This window comes from Toxorhynchites rutilus, chromosome 2 (genome assembly GCF_029784135.1).
Source record: "Toxorhynchites rutilus septentrionalis strain SRP chromosome 2, ASM2978413v1, whole genome shotgun sequence".
In the NCBI taxonomy this organism is placed as follows: domain Eukaryota; kingdom Metazoa; phylum Arthropoda; class Insecta; order Diptera; family Culicidae; genus Toxorhynchites; species Toxorhynchites rutilus.
Genome location: NC_073745.1, coordinates 240,128,973 through 240,142,654, shown reverse-complemented (window position 1 = coordinate 240,142,654; position 13,682 = coordinate 240,128,973). Strand labels below are relative to the sequence as shown.

At 40.1% G+C, this 13,682-nt stretch overlaps 1 protein-coding gene across 20 annotated transcripts in view; it reads right to left on the bottom strand.

Moving 5' to 3' along the window:
• Window positions 1–13,682, bottom strand: part of LOC129767448 (uncharacterized) — a 332,396-nt gene that overhangs the window by 16,148 nt on the left and 302,566 nt on the right. The gene's annotated exons all lie outside the window — the stretch shown is intronic.

The following is a 13,682-nucleotide window of genomic DNA, read 5'->3' as shown; positions in this document are numbered from 1 at the left end:
GCAGTGGCAGCCAAAGAGTGTCACAAATTGTGAGATGAATTTCAATTAGTGATGGAAAACAGCGCGCTAATCTGCCATCGCTTGACAGCTTCCGAGGCAGGGTGCGACATCTATTAGCGCAGTCGCGATTTCTCTTTTCACGCGAACTAAGGCAGCAAAGTGGACTAATCGATCTCGGTGCATAAATGCGCGTTGTTCCGCTGAGGTGTTTTGGTGGGAGTTTACGGTCGCACACTCCTTTTTTTTACGACACGTGATGAAACTCAATCAAAATTAAAGCGTCATTTGTGTATAGAGCAATATAACCTGAATAAACTGCGTCTCCTCCGAATGGGTCGAAGAATGATGCTGGTGCAGGTTATGGCATCATGAATGGACGAAAAAAAAATCCGCGATGAGATAACATCCGAGTCAAAGGAGAGTTTTATGGTAGCCACCGCTTCAAGCGCTCCTACTGGGAAGTCAGGTCTTGATAACTCGATTTGCAATTTTTCGTTTATTACTGTGTGATTTTGTGGTCTCTCTGTTTTGATTTTATTTTTCGCTCGCCAGGTACCAGGTTCCTGCTACCGGTTTTTTCATTCATAAGTTCCTTTTATGATGGTAGTCGACACACTAGTTTTATGAGCGTTTTGTTTTTCTTACCAAGCAGCACTAGCGATTGTACGTGAATATATGGCCGCAAGTGATTAAACTTTCACTCTATATCACCTGCAGCCGGCGAGGGGAAATTGATTCCTATTAAATGCAAAAAAGCGATCACATTAAATTATGAGCTGTCGCCGAGAAGACGGATACTGTGTCAATTTTGTCCCCGTTGAATGTGGGGCTTTGATAAAAACGAAGCGTATCTCGGCCCTTTTTGAAAGTGTGATCATTGCTCGTACTTTCCGCGTCATAGTGGAGCGTGAATGCGGGTTTGTTATGTCCGCACTAGGATTGGGCGATCTTCAGAGAAAGATCGATCTTGATGAATCGATTTTCTAAACGGCGCAGGGATCGATTCACTAATTAAATCGGTATCAAAGAATCGATCTTTGCTGAATCGATCTTTGAAAAATCGAATGCCTTTTTCCAATTTATTTACCTGTTCTATATAAGTATTGTTTTTTCTTTAAACATGAAATAAACAAACATCAAAGGCATTTCAGGTTGATTCTCAGAATGAAGGTTACAAAAATAACTTGAAAGCCCAGAAAAAATGTATTTTCTAGGGCCATTCATCTTGAACCGTCATGAAATTATTTAATTAAATAAATTATTTGAAAATTATTAGAAATTCAACAACTGATATTCATCTAGAACTCCGCTGACAATTTTTCCGTTGATCGTATCATACGCCTGGCATTGTATCGAAATCTTGTTAGTAGTCCCAGTTCTAGGAAAGAACGCTTCAGCTGGATCTGATGTCACCATCCAATCTCGTCAAAATTTTCACTGTCAGCCTAGTGAATGTGATGGTGTGACTACTTGTTTTGTAACGACCAAACTTACAAAACTACTTTCCCCAAATTTACGACCACTAAATTGACAACCTTGAAAGAGATCCAATGTTTATGAACATTGTCAAGTGGTTTTTGGTGAGAATCAATGTTCACTGAAAAACAAATTTACAATTTACAGAGAGAGATCGGAAAAATAGCAAAGAAAAGATTTATTTTCGCGAATTTTTTGATTCAGTATCGATTCGAAAAGTCGGAAATTGGAAAGGAAGAGATCGGTCTTCTAAATATCGATCTAAGATCGCCTAATCATATTCACTATCACTAATTTGACATAGCTTGGTGAGATCAGAATCGATATAATTAAAACAAAACTCTAAGATCGAAAAAAATCGAAGAAAAACGATCGATCTTTACGATTTTTTTGGGGTACAATGAATCGATCCAAAAAATCAAAAAAATAAAAATGGAAAAGATCGATCTTCTGGAAATCGATCCAAGATCGCCCAATCCTAGTCCGCACCATAGTTTCATTCTTCCCATAATATAATTACAATGTATTCGCTACTTTTTATTTGTAGTGGCTTGTAAATGGTTGTTTTGTTGAACAACAAATTCATAGTAAGAATTCCTATTTGGCTGACGGAAAAAACAATGCGACAACTAAACAAGTTTCTTTCATAATTTCGAGAACAGATCGAGAAGAACTTGAAAACAATCAGTATATGTCGATTCATTAGGCAATAATAGTTCCCCAAAAAATAAAAAAAATCTGCAAGGTAACACAAATAATTGAAACGTTTGTTTGAAAAACCCGATAAGTCCATTCGACGCACTTGCGAGAAAACAAATAACATGAAATAACATGGTTTCTAGAGAAACGCGTTTTAAAATTTGTACAGCAATATTACAGCGCGGACTCGATTATATACAGTCTCCGATATCTTTTCACTGTATATAATCGAATCCTGTATATAATCGAGTCAAACGAAAAAAAAATTCTATTCATTTTTTATGCATATATTTTTTGTTAATTGGAAATAAAAAAAGAATTTAATTTTTGATTCATCCCCTTAAAGCCAGAAAACACCTTTCTCACATGAAAAAAAATTTTTTTTCCCAGAATCTCTCAGGAGATGATAGATGATCATATTTGATGGAAAAAATCCTTCTACGCATATATTCGAATTTCAACAATGACATAGTTATAGAACTTTTTTTTTGTTTCGGACTCTGTTGCCTCAAACTGGCTCTACACTAAAAAGTAAGATACGTAAGCCAATTATGTTGCTTTCATTTGAAAGATGAGGAAATTTAGTACAGGATATAGTAGTGGAGCATCTAAATTAGTGTATTTAAATAACATTTTGAAAGTGAAAAATTCAAAAGCTAGTAATTTTTAATATGTAATTATTAATTTTATCCCAAAAATTAATAGTAAACTTGATTGTTTCTATCAATCAAATTAAAGCTCTTAAACCACTCTACAATTTGTTCTTTGACGCCCAACTTTTATTTTTCTTAATTTCGCAGCAATATCGATATAAATATATCGATATAACATGTATAAGTATAATTCGTTTTATTCTTAATACATAAGGAATACGAAAATACGTTGTGGAGGGAGATAGAGGATGTTTCAAAAAACTATTTGTGTTACGTAATATATGAGAAGTACATAGTACTACGGGGCTTGGTCTGCCTTTTAGGAACATCCCAATGTCCTGGAAAAAAGGTAATGAAGATGGTGGTTTTTCAAGCGACATAGCATGCGCTGCTTATCTCAAATAGTGACGTCAGTCGTTGTGTTTATATTTGATTGCCTACCACATCCATGTGAAAATGCTATTTTCAGGAAGTGTTTTATCAATTGAAAACGTACATTTAATAAAATTCAACTCTAATAAGAGTTCCCGCTGAATATGAAGGCTTGTCCCAGATTAACAGCTTGGAGAATACAGAGAACCGCACTCTTGATCTTGTCCTCGTTAACGACATCGTGCTACCGAGTTACCTCATTAGCGAATCCATTGAAGCGCTCTCTAAGATTGATCCTCACCATCCCCCATTCGAGCTAGTCGTCGAATGTCCAACAGCTGTAACATACGAAATTGAACTTAATGATCCTGGATACGATTTCAAACGGGCTAATTTTGAGAATTTGTGTGCAGCATTGCTTGTGGTCGACTGGAATACTCTGGACACGATTCATGATATCGATGAAGCCGTGGGATTCTTCTCCGACGCTGTACTTCAGGCGATTACAGCACACTCCTCCGTGTAAACCGCCATGGTCAAACAACCGTTTACGCTTGCTGAAACTCCGTCGATCTGCTGCTCTACGTTCCTACTGCAGTCATCGATCTCAACACTCGAAGCTCTTCTGATTCGATCAGTGGAAAATGCGAACTTTTTGCTCGACAGTTTAAACGCTCTTTCAACAGTTATACAGCTCAGCTTGAACAAGTTAGATTAGCTGTCCAGGATGCTCCTCGGGACGTGTTTAGCTTTGAAATGTTTGAAATATCTGAGCAGGAGGTTAAAGCAATTCAAAAGCTTAAATTCACGTATGCTCCAGGTCCGGATGGAATTTCACCTGCAGTGTTGAAAAAATGTAGTTCTCCACTGGGCTCTCCGCTGACGAAACTTTTGAATCGATCACTGCAGCAGCGTGTGTTTCCTTCGAGCTGGAAAAAATCGAAACTATTTCCCATTCACAAGAAAGGAGATAGACGAGATGATAAAAACTATCGTGGCATTACTTCTCTTTGCGTCTGCTCAAAACTGTTTGAAATCATCATAAATGAATCGCTTTTTGCTAGTTGCAAGCAGTACATTTCAACGAATCAGCATGGTTTCTACCCACAAAGTTCCGTGAGCACCAATCTAGTTGAGTTCTCATCGCGTTGTATCCGCGCCATGGATGCTGGTAAGCAAGTGGATGCCGTCTACTTGGACTTGAAGGCAGCTTTTGACCGGGTCGATCATCGAATCCTTCTCGAAAAATTAGCGAAATGTGGTGTAGCCCCCGGTTTTGTCGAGTGGTTCGGGTCATACCTGACGAATCGAACTTTTTGTGTGAAAATTGGGTCATATGAGTCCGAGTCATTCACAAACATATCTGGAGTGCCTCAGGGTAGCAATTTAGGCCCCTTACTTTTTGCATTGTTCATAAATGACGTGTCCTTGATCTTGCCCCGAGGAACGAGACTCTTCTATACTGATGATTCTAAGGTCTACGTTATCGTTGAGAACATAGATGATTGTCATCATCTTCAAGGATTGCTGAATATTTTTGAGATGTGGTGTGCACGAAATTGTATGACGCTGAGCGTTGAGAAATCCCAAATTATTTCGTTTACCAGGAAGCGAAATCCCATCACTTTCCCCCACATGTTGTCCGGCGAAGCCATCGAGCGGGTTCAACGAGTTCGCGATTTGGGTGTAATGCTTGACGAGGAGTTCATCTACCACTACAACGATATCATCTCCAGCGCAAACAAACAGCTCGGGTTCGTTTTGAAGGTCACCGATGGATTCAAGGACCCGCTTTGCTTGAAATCTCTCTACTGTGCGCTGGTTCGCTCTATCCTGGAATTTGCTTCTGTCGTATGGTGCCCTTTCCCCGGCATTTGGAAAGCGCGCATTGAATCTGTCCGAAGAAAGTTCGTGCGTCGTGCTTTGAGGAATCTTCCGTGGCGGAACCCAAGGGAATTGCCGAGGAACTCTGTAACTTGCTGGGAATTGATACTCTGGAGAATAGGCGATCTGCAGCACAAGCCATGTTTGTTGCGAAACTGCTGAGGAGTGAGATTGATTCTCCTTCCTTGCTAGCTAACCTCAATAAAGGGTGTGTCACATCAAATTGCATCACGGAAAAAACGCTGTAGAAATTCGCCCAGTAGACCGATCCTATTGAAAATTTTAGACAGTAAAATAAAAACTATTAAACAACTTTTGGCATTTTCTTTTTATTCATACTTCGAGCCCAAGCCCGTATGCTCGCACCCTCCTCTTTAACCCGTCCATAAGGTTCTGTACAACGTCAGGTTGTAGTTTTTTTTGAACAAAAATCCATTTTCTCTTGAAGTCCGCCTCGGATTTGACAACTTTTGGGTTCTTCCAGGCCCTCCTGCTTCATAATCGCCCAATATTTCTCTATTGGGCGAAGCTCCGGCGCGTTGGGCGGGTTCATTTCCTTTGGCACGAAGGTGACCCCGTTGGCTTCGTACCACTCCAACACGTCCTTTGAATAGTGACACGAAGCTAGATCCGGCCAGAAGATGGTCGAGCCCTCGTGCTGCTTCAATAGTGGTAGTAAGCGCTTCTGTAGGCACTCCTTAAGGTAAACCTACCCGTTTACCGTGCCGGTCATCACGAAGGGGGCGCTCCGCTTTCCGCAAGAGCAGATTGCTTGCCACACCATGTACTTTTAGGCAAACTTGGATAGTTTCTGCTTGCGAATCTCCTCCGGATCGCTGAATTTGTCCTCTGCGGAGAAGAACAACAGGCCCGGCAGCTGACGAAAATCAGCTTTGACGTAGGTTTCGTCGTCCATTACCAGGCAATGCGGCTTCGTCAGCATCTCGGTGTACAGCTTCCGGGTTCGCGTCTTTCCCACCATGTTTTGCCTTTCGTCGCGGTTATGAGCCTTCTGAACCTTGTATGTACGCAGGGCCTCCCGCTGCTTGGTCCGCTGGACGAATAAACTTGACAAATTCAGCTTATTGGCGACATCCCGGACCGAACTTCTCGGATCACGTCTAAACTGCTTAACTACGCGCTTGTGATCTTTTTCACTGACGGAGCATCCATTTTTGCCGTTCTTCACCTTCCGGTCGATGGTTAGGTTCTCGAAGTATCGTTTTAGTACTCTGCTGACCGTGGATTGGACGATTTCCAGCATCTTACCGATGTCCCGATGTGACAACTCCGGATTCTCGAAATGAGTGCGCAGGATTAATTCACGACGCTCTTTTTCGTTCGACGACATTTTTCCAAATTTACGAAAAATTGACAGTGAAGCATGGCCAACGTGATCTATACACTCTTATCTGATTATAAGCGACAGCTGAAGATATAATTCCTAAAAATTAAATTTCTACAGCGGTTTTTCCGTGATGCAATTTGATGTGACACACCCTTTATGTATGCTCCAGAGCGCACGCTACGTCACCGTTATTTCCTGAAGCTCGATTTCCGGCATGATCCGTTGGAATTCATGTCTGCTACCTTTAATAAGATTTTTCACCTCTTTGATTTTAACCCCGCATGCACAGCGCTTCGAAGTGGATTTAAAGAATATTTTAGAAGAAGTTGACAATCGCAATGTATGTATTTGTATTAGAGTAGGTTTAAGTAGGTTCATTAAGACAATTTGATGTCAGATGAAATTAATAAAATGGGGGGTCTTCGTAGCCACTTGGTTACGCGTTCGCTTACCAAGCGATCGATCGTGAGTTCAAACTCAGGGCCCTCAATTTGACCATCTTTGTGTTGTTATAGAATAACTACGTCCACGCAACCATCATCAGCGATGGAAATCGATCCACGGTCGAAATAAGATCGTTTCATCCATACAACTGCTCTGCTCTGCAAGACACATCGGACTGCTGTTCTATAAATAACTCAACAATGATCAATATCAACTGTCTCCGCTGTCCGGTCTGCTGAACAATGGATGAACAGAAAGAATACCCTTACGCCTAAATGGCTACTACTGTGTATTTTACCATAATGTAATGGAACAGAAAACTTAACGCCTAAATGGCTACTACTAACTACCGTGTAATTTACAATTTATACAAAAACATAAACATATGTACATGTACACGATTAAAACCCGGCTCTGTTACAGCCAAAATGCTAATGAGCCTAATAAATAAATAAATGAGATAAAAAAAAATTAATAAAATAAAATAATAAAAATAATAATGTGACAGCGTGCAGTGAATATTTGTGAAATCACGTCGAAAAAGATGGATAAAAGTGATATTTCCATGTGCCATATTCATTCCAACACGTTCATAGAAACAAACGAACTATTATTATTTTAACCTTACGAAGTTGATGTTTTGAAGGCTTTCAGTGTCGGTGTGTATGTTGTGAGAAAATAATCGGCAATTAATAAAAAATTCACCGAAAATGTTACTGCTTTCGAGATTTAAGTATACGACTGCTCTCTGGACCTTTTTACTACATAAATATTCGAAAATCGATGTCTGAAAGCATCCTCATATCGAATGTAGTGCCATCCCAACTGTGTTAAAAAATTTCTCTCTCCTGCTATTCCCCTTCTCTTCAGTTCGAGTGACAGGGTTTTTTTATCGAATTTTCCTGTTTCCAAGGTAAACCATAGCTCTGTTATCGGTTTAAAAAAATTATTAAATACGCTAAGCTATGTTCAATAAATAAACAAAAAAATAATGCGGAAAATACGGAGTGTATGGAGGTGACCTGGCCTAGTGGTAAGATCCATACCTCTCACGCTAATGGTCACTAGTTAAATTCTCACTCTCGACATTCTTCCAAAAAAGGAAGTAACAGTGATGAATCAGCCGAAAGTGTTAACAGTCACTATAGTACAGAAAAAATATATATACGGGATGTTTCATCACGGGTTGTGATAGAGAATATCTTACAATATCAAAGAAATCGCCTTGTTTGATGCGAGCAATAGTACCAAGATTGAATGTTAACGAATGTTTCGATCAATCGTCGATTCAAATTAGTCCTTTCTTTCCAGGACCTCAATCTAGTTCAAAAGAGTTGAATTTTATATATTTCCCTGTATCAATTATAATTCAATACTTATGCTCATTTACCCACACACTTACAAGAAGAACGTGAGCAAATTCTCAAAATATCCATTTATTCATTCATTCATTGAGAATTGATTCAGATAAAACTTCAATCAAATGATTATTGTTCAGTCAGACCGGAATAAGTAACAAAATAAGAGAAAAAAGAGTTAATACTAGCAAAAAATCAAGAATTTCATAACCACTTTTATTAGATCACACTTATGTTGCTAACAGTCATTTATTTTGACTGATCAGCAAAAACTGAAATAGTATGCAGTCAGAGTCAACCAAGAACATACGCCCATAGCGACTAAAGAGAAGCCACGTTTTTCTGACAACCAGAAAATGGAAGGAATTTCAAATGAAATGTTGGATTTCTCCACATCCGACGATTCTTCCATTTGTTCTTCAATGAACACGGAAAAGTAAGTCGTATTGCAACACAAAGTATATGCTTTTCAGACAATTCATTGTTATTGAAAAGTTGATCGAATATATTGGGTTGGGGAAAAAGAAATGTCGTATATTGTCAATACATGGCAACACTTAAACATATCTTGTGTTATCGCATCGGGTCATACTATACGGGTATTTAAAGACAACAATCTGAGCTACAAGTGTCGTTTTGACAGTGTTGTGATTGTCCTTTTCAGTCTCAAGTTATAGTGTGTCAAAGATGGAGTCCACCAAGCAAGAAATTCGCCATATTTAATGTTTTTACTACCTGTGAGGTAAAACTGCAACGAAGGCGAAATTCGTGTAGTTTATGGACCCGATACTGTAACGATTCGCACAGCACAGCGTTGGTTTGATCGATTTCGTTCTGGTGTAGTGGCTATCGAAGATACACCCCGTACTGGTAGGCCAATCGTCGTGGAAACCGATAAAATCGTTGAAATCATCCAAGCAGACCGGCATGTGAGCACTCGCTCGATTGACCAGGAACTGGGTACAGACCATAAAACCGTTTGGAACCATTTGCAGAAGATTGGATTCCAAAAAAGCTGGATGTATGAGTGCCACACGAGTTGACACAAAAAAATCTTTTAGATCGAATCAACGCCTGCGATGCACTGCTGAAACGGAATGAACTCGACCCATTTTTGAAGAAGATGGTGACTGGTGATGAAAAGTGGATCACGTACGACAACTTAAAGCGAAAAAAGTCGTGGTCGAAGCGCGGTGAGCCGGCCCAAACCATCGCCAAGCCCGGACTGACGGCCAGGAAGGTTTTGCTGTGTGTTTGGTGGGATTGGAAGGGAATCATCCACTATGAGCTGCTCAACTATGGCCAGATCCTCAACTCGGTTCTCTACTGTGAGCAGCTTGACCGTTTGAAGCAGGCGATTGACCAGAAGCGGCCAGAAATGATCAATAGGAATGGTGTTGTTTTCCACCAGGACAACGCTCGGCCTCACACATCTTTGATGACCCGCCAGAAGCTACGGGTGCTCGGATGGGATGTCTTATTGCATCCACCGTATAGTCCGGACCTGGCTCCAAGTGATTATCATCTCTTCCGGTCCATGCAAAACGCTCTTGCTGATACTAAGTTGGTCTCAAAAGAGGCTTGCGAAAACTGGCTGTCTGAGTTTTTTGCAAATAAGGAGGGGGGTTTCATAAGAGGGGGATAATGAAGTTGCCTTCTAAATGGCAACAAGTTTGCGAACAAAACGGCGCATATTTGACTTAAATTGGATAATTTTAAGTATGTTAAATAAAGCGTCAAATTTCGATCAGAAATACGACATTTCTTTTTCCCTAACCCTATATGACCAGGTTTGTAATATATGAAGCGTAGAGGTTTATCGATCGCGAGAGGAATAATTTTATTCAATCAAGGTCTGAACTCATCCCGAATGTCAGTTAAATGATGGGAAAAATCGAATTAATCCACCTAGAAGTGATTACGCGCTTTTCAGCAGTATGAACGGACAGATCCTGAACTATTTTGCTTTTGGTTCCAGTCAGCTTCTAAACAGTCCACATTTGGCGATTTGATTTCCATTTTTTTAGACGCAGGGCATTCCTTAAGAATAGATTTAACAGACTTTTCACAGTCCATCTCACGCTAACTGGCAACTTTCCGTTTTACACCATCAGTACAATTATTTCAATAATTTAAATTTTCCACTCAAAAATGAATTTACTTTTCCGTACATACCTAATATCGCTTCTCTGTTAACTCACAAATCGAAATATAACCATCAGCGAATTGAATTTTGATATTAAACCACTCAAAATGCTTAATTTCGAAGCAGCTAAAATTACATCCACACGCGGAATCATGCATGATTTTCGGTTTTTGTTTCCTTTTTCCACTTTTGATCAGTATGCATTGCCATAGGGTTGTATATTATATATTATAGAATATTTTAGAATAACATGTAGAAGGTCTCATTAACAGAAATCTGAAATTCAGAATGTAACTATACAAATCAACCACCTGTCCATAATACCCACTGTCCGTATTACCCGCGGTTCCCCTACTAGTTGCGCTCTGAGATAGCCGGTTCAGTTTCATGGTGACCGTAGGACACGAGTGTACTATTTTCATGACTGCCTTCCATCGTTCCTTGGACCCGGATTTTTTTCCAATCATCACATTGATAATACGGTCCTCATCAGTGTGCATCAAGTAACGGATTTTGGTGTTTTTTTTTGGATCCTAATCTCTCATTTAATTCGCAATACGCATGTACCAACCAAGTTTTATTTCTAGAACAGCTAACCAGCCCATTTGTGTTTGCATCCATCGAATCGTCTCAATTTTCTGATATGATAGAAAGACTGCATCATAATTGAGAAATTTGATACGTTATTAAGACAATTTTTGTGAGATAATTGTAATGCTGATAGTAAACAATAAACAATCTATCATAATTCGTATTTCATAGACAGAAAGTCGTGGTCATACCTTGTTGCCTGCCCGATTTTAAATATTCCAACGAACAATAGGTCAGAAAGTCGCCGATTTGTTACAGATATAAGATAATGTAAGATTTTTTTGTTGTGCTCCCGTGGCCGAGTGGTAGCGTCCCACACTATTATGCCGGGGGTTCGGGTTCGATTCCCGTTCAACAACGAACGTTGGATTTTTCGTCAAAAAAAAATTCTTCCGGCTTGCACACTGTGGTCACGCGCCTCTGAGCTTGCCCCTCAGAATGCATTCAAAGCGTGTTATTTGGCATAGACATCACAACTAAGTACACTAGAACCTCGATTATCCGCGAGCGGATGATCCGCGATGCGGATTATCTGCGAATACGAGTTCCCTAGTAATTCTATAAACCTTCTCGAAATTTGTCAGTGAGTGATAGAGTCTTGTTTATTTGTTCTTTTTCTCATGTTTGTACCTCATTTTCAGTCCTTTATTTCGTTATCCGCGATTTTCGTTATATACGTTGATCTAGCCCGACTATTTCGCGGATAATCGGGGTTCTACTGTACTAATAAAAAGGACGCGAGTAATACTACGTTGAGATGTTGAAGTTCCTCTAGGAACTTTAGTGCCATTTAAGAAGAAGGAAAAGGCGTGGCCAGCGTCATTATTGACCTTTTAAAAGTTCAAATCACCAGAACATTTTCAATGTGGGTCATTTAGTGTACGGTTAGGGTTAGATCAATCAGGGAGAACAACTACTAGTCTACCAAAGCTTAAGTTCAAACTAGCGCCGAACCTAATTGGAACATAACCTCGATAAATCACATTTATTGAAAACATCCAACAATTTTGATGCTTTGTTACCTGTTGACTGGAGCAGGGCAACCTTAATTCGTTATCAGAGACCGCAGCTACCGTAGTTTCTTTTACCTTTTTGGTCATCCAACTCAAGGTTACTGAAGTCATCCAAAACCATATTGACGGCTCCATTGCCAGCGGAAAAACGACCACACGCGAGGCTTTAACCAAACTTTGCCATGAAATCAATTACCGGCGATGGGCTGCCGTTTTCTTCACACCTGAGTGGGATGGACGTGAAAGAAAAAAAACGGAGGCAAAAAGAAAAACCATCCGTCAACCGTCCGAAACCTTATCGATGCTAATTGGAATGAGTAACGCGACTGTGGTAATTCCGACCGATTACATGCACTATTTATAGTTGTGGGGAAGTTTACTCGACGGTGGTGTAGACAACGGTTTTGGTTAGAAATAGAACCGTTGAAATGGGGATGGGCTATGTAATCAATGGAGTGTGTTTGCGTCAATAGCGGAAACTCATACCCCGCAGAAATGTGTTTATTTGATAAAAGACGAAGACCAGCAAGATACTTATTAGTTTATGACGATATTCTACGCGGCGGACAAGTGACCACTTGAAATACGTTTTCTTGTGTAATCTTAGTTTGAAGGCTGCAACATTTCTTAACCGGGGCTGCCGCAGTGTTTAGTTCTGCATTACCGTCCCCCGAAAAACAAAATTATGCATGCTGAAGGTTACCCATGTTACGCTGTGATGGTTCCTCCGTTGCACATGACTAAAACGTTGTGTTTCTGTGTTAAACACAAAAGTCTCACAGCGGCCTAGCCTAGTCAAGGGAAATTCATCGTACCGAAAAACGTTTACGTTAATTGGATTGGAAAATTGGCCAGTGATAATTGCATATTAACTGGTCATGGAGCAGGAATTTAGGATGTAATGTCCATTCGCAACACAGATTACTGCAAATCCGCGTTGATAAATCGTTTTTCCTGTTTCCTTGTCATAATGAGTCTAATGACATGCGCTAATGGCACAACTTGCACTCGTCGTATGAGGTATCTTAACATATGAAAAAGCGCAGTGTGAACTGAAGAGCTTCGCTTCTATTCTCTCACTTTTTATGTTGTGCTTCCTATGTTGCCCGTCATTGTGGCCACATTCGTTGTTGAACTCCAACATGTCACAGAACTCTGATGAAAACCCACTCATGCTCTACAACCAGCGATATAGAGGCAATGATGCGAGAACCACAAAAAAACATCACGCTGAAAATCTGCTGCGAAAAAAAAAGAAAATAATTGTTCGGGACTTGTACAACGATTATGAACACGATGCTTGCTGGATTGTGAAATTAAGCTCCTGTCTTTAACCCTTCCCCATTCATGTTTCCACCGCGACTGATGCGGTTTATTTGCATCGCATTTGACATTTATGGAGTGTTCAATGAACGGGTAGCTTCATCATAATACCGTTGTTGTTTGTGTTCAACGCAGAGTGCGGTTTCGGTTGTGGTTCCACAATGCGAACTCCGTATGCGTTGAACTAATTTTTTGTCGCAGCGTCCCACCGAATTTGATTTTGTTTACAGTTTTTTTTAACGGGAGAAACTCCTCGCTTTTATCATTGTCATTGTCAACATCAGCATACCGAGTGACCACAGCGTGTGGCCTACCGAGTGACCTGCCGACCGCCGAGAGAATTATCATGGAAAAATTGTGGTGCTAATGAGATTC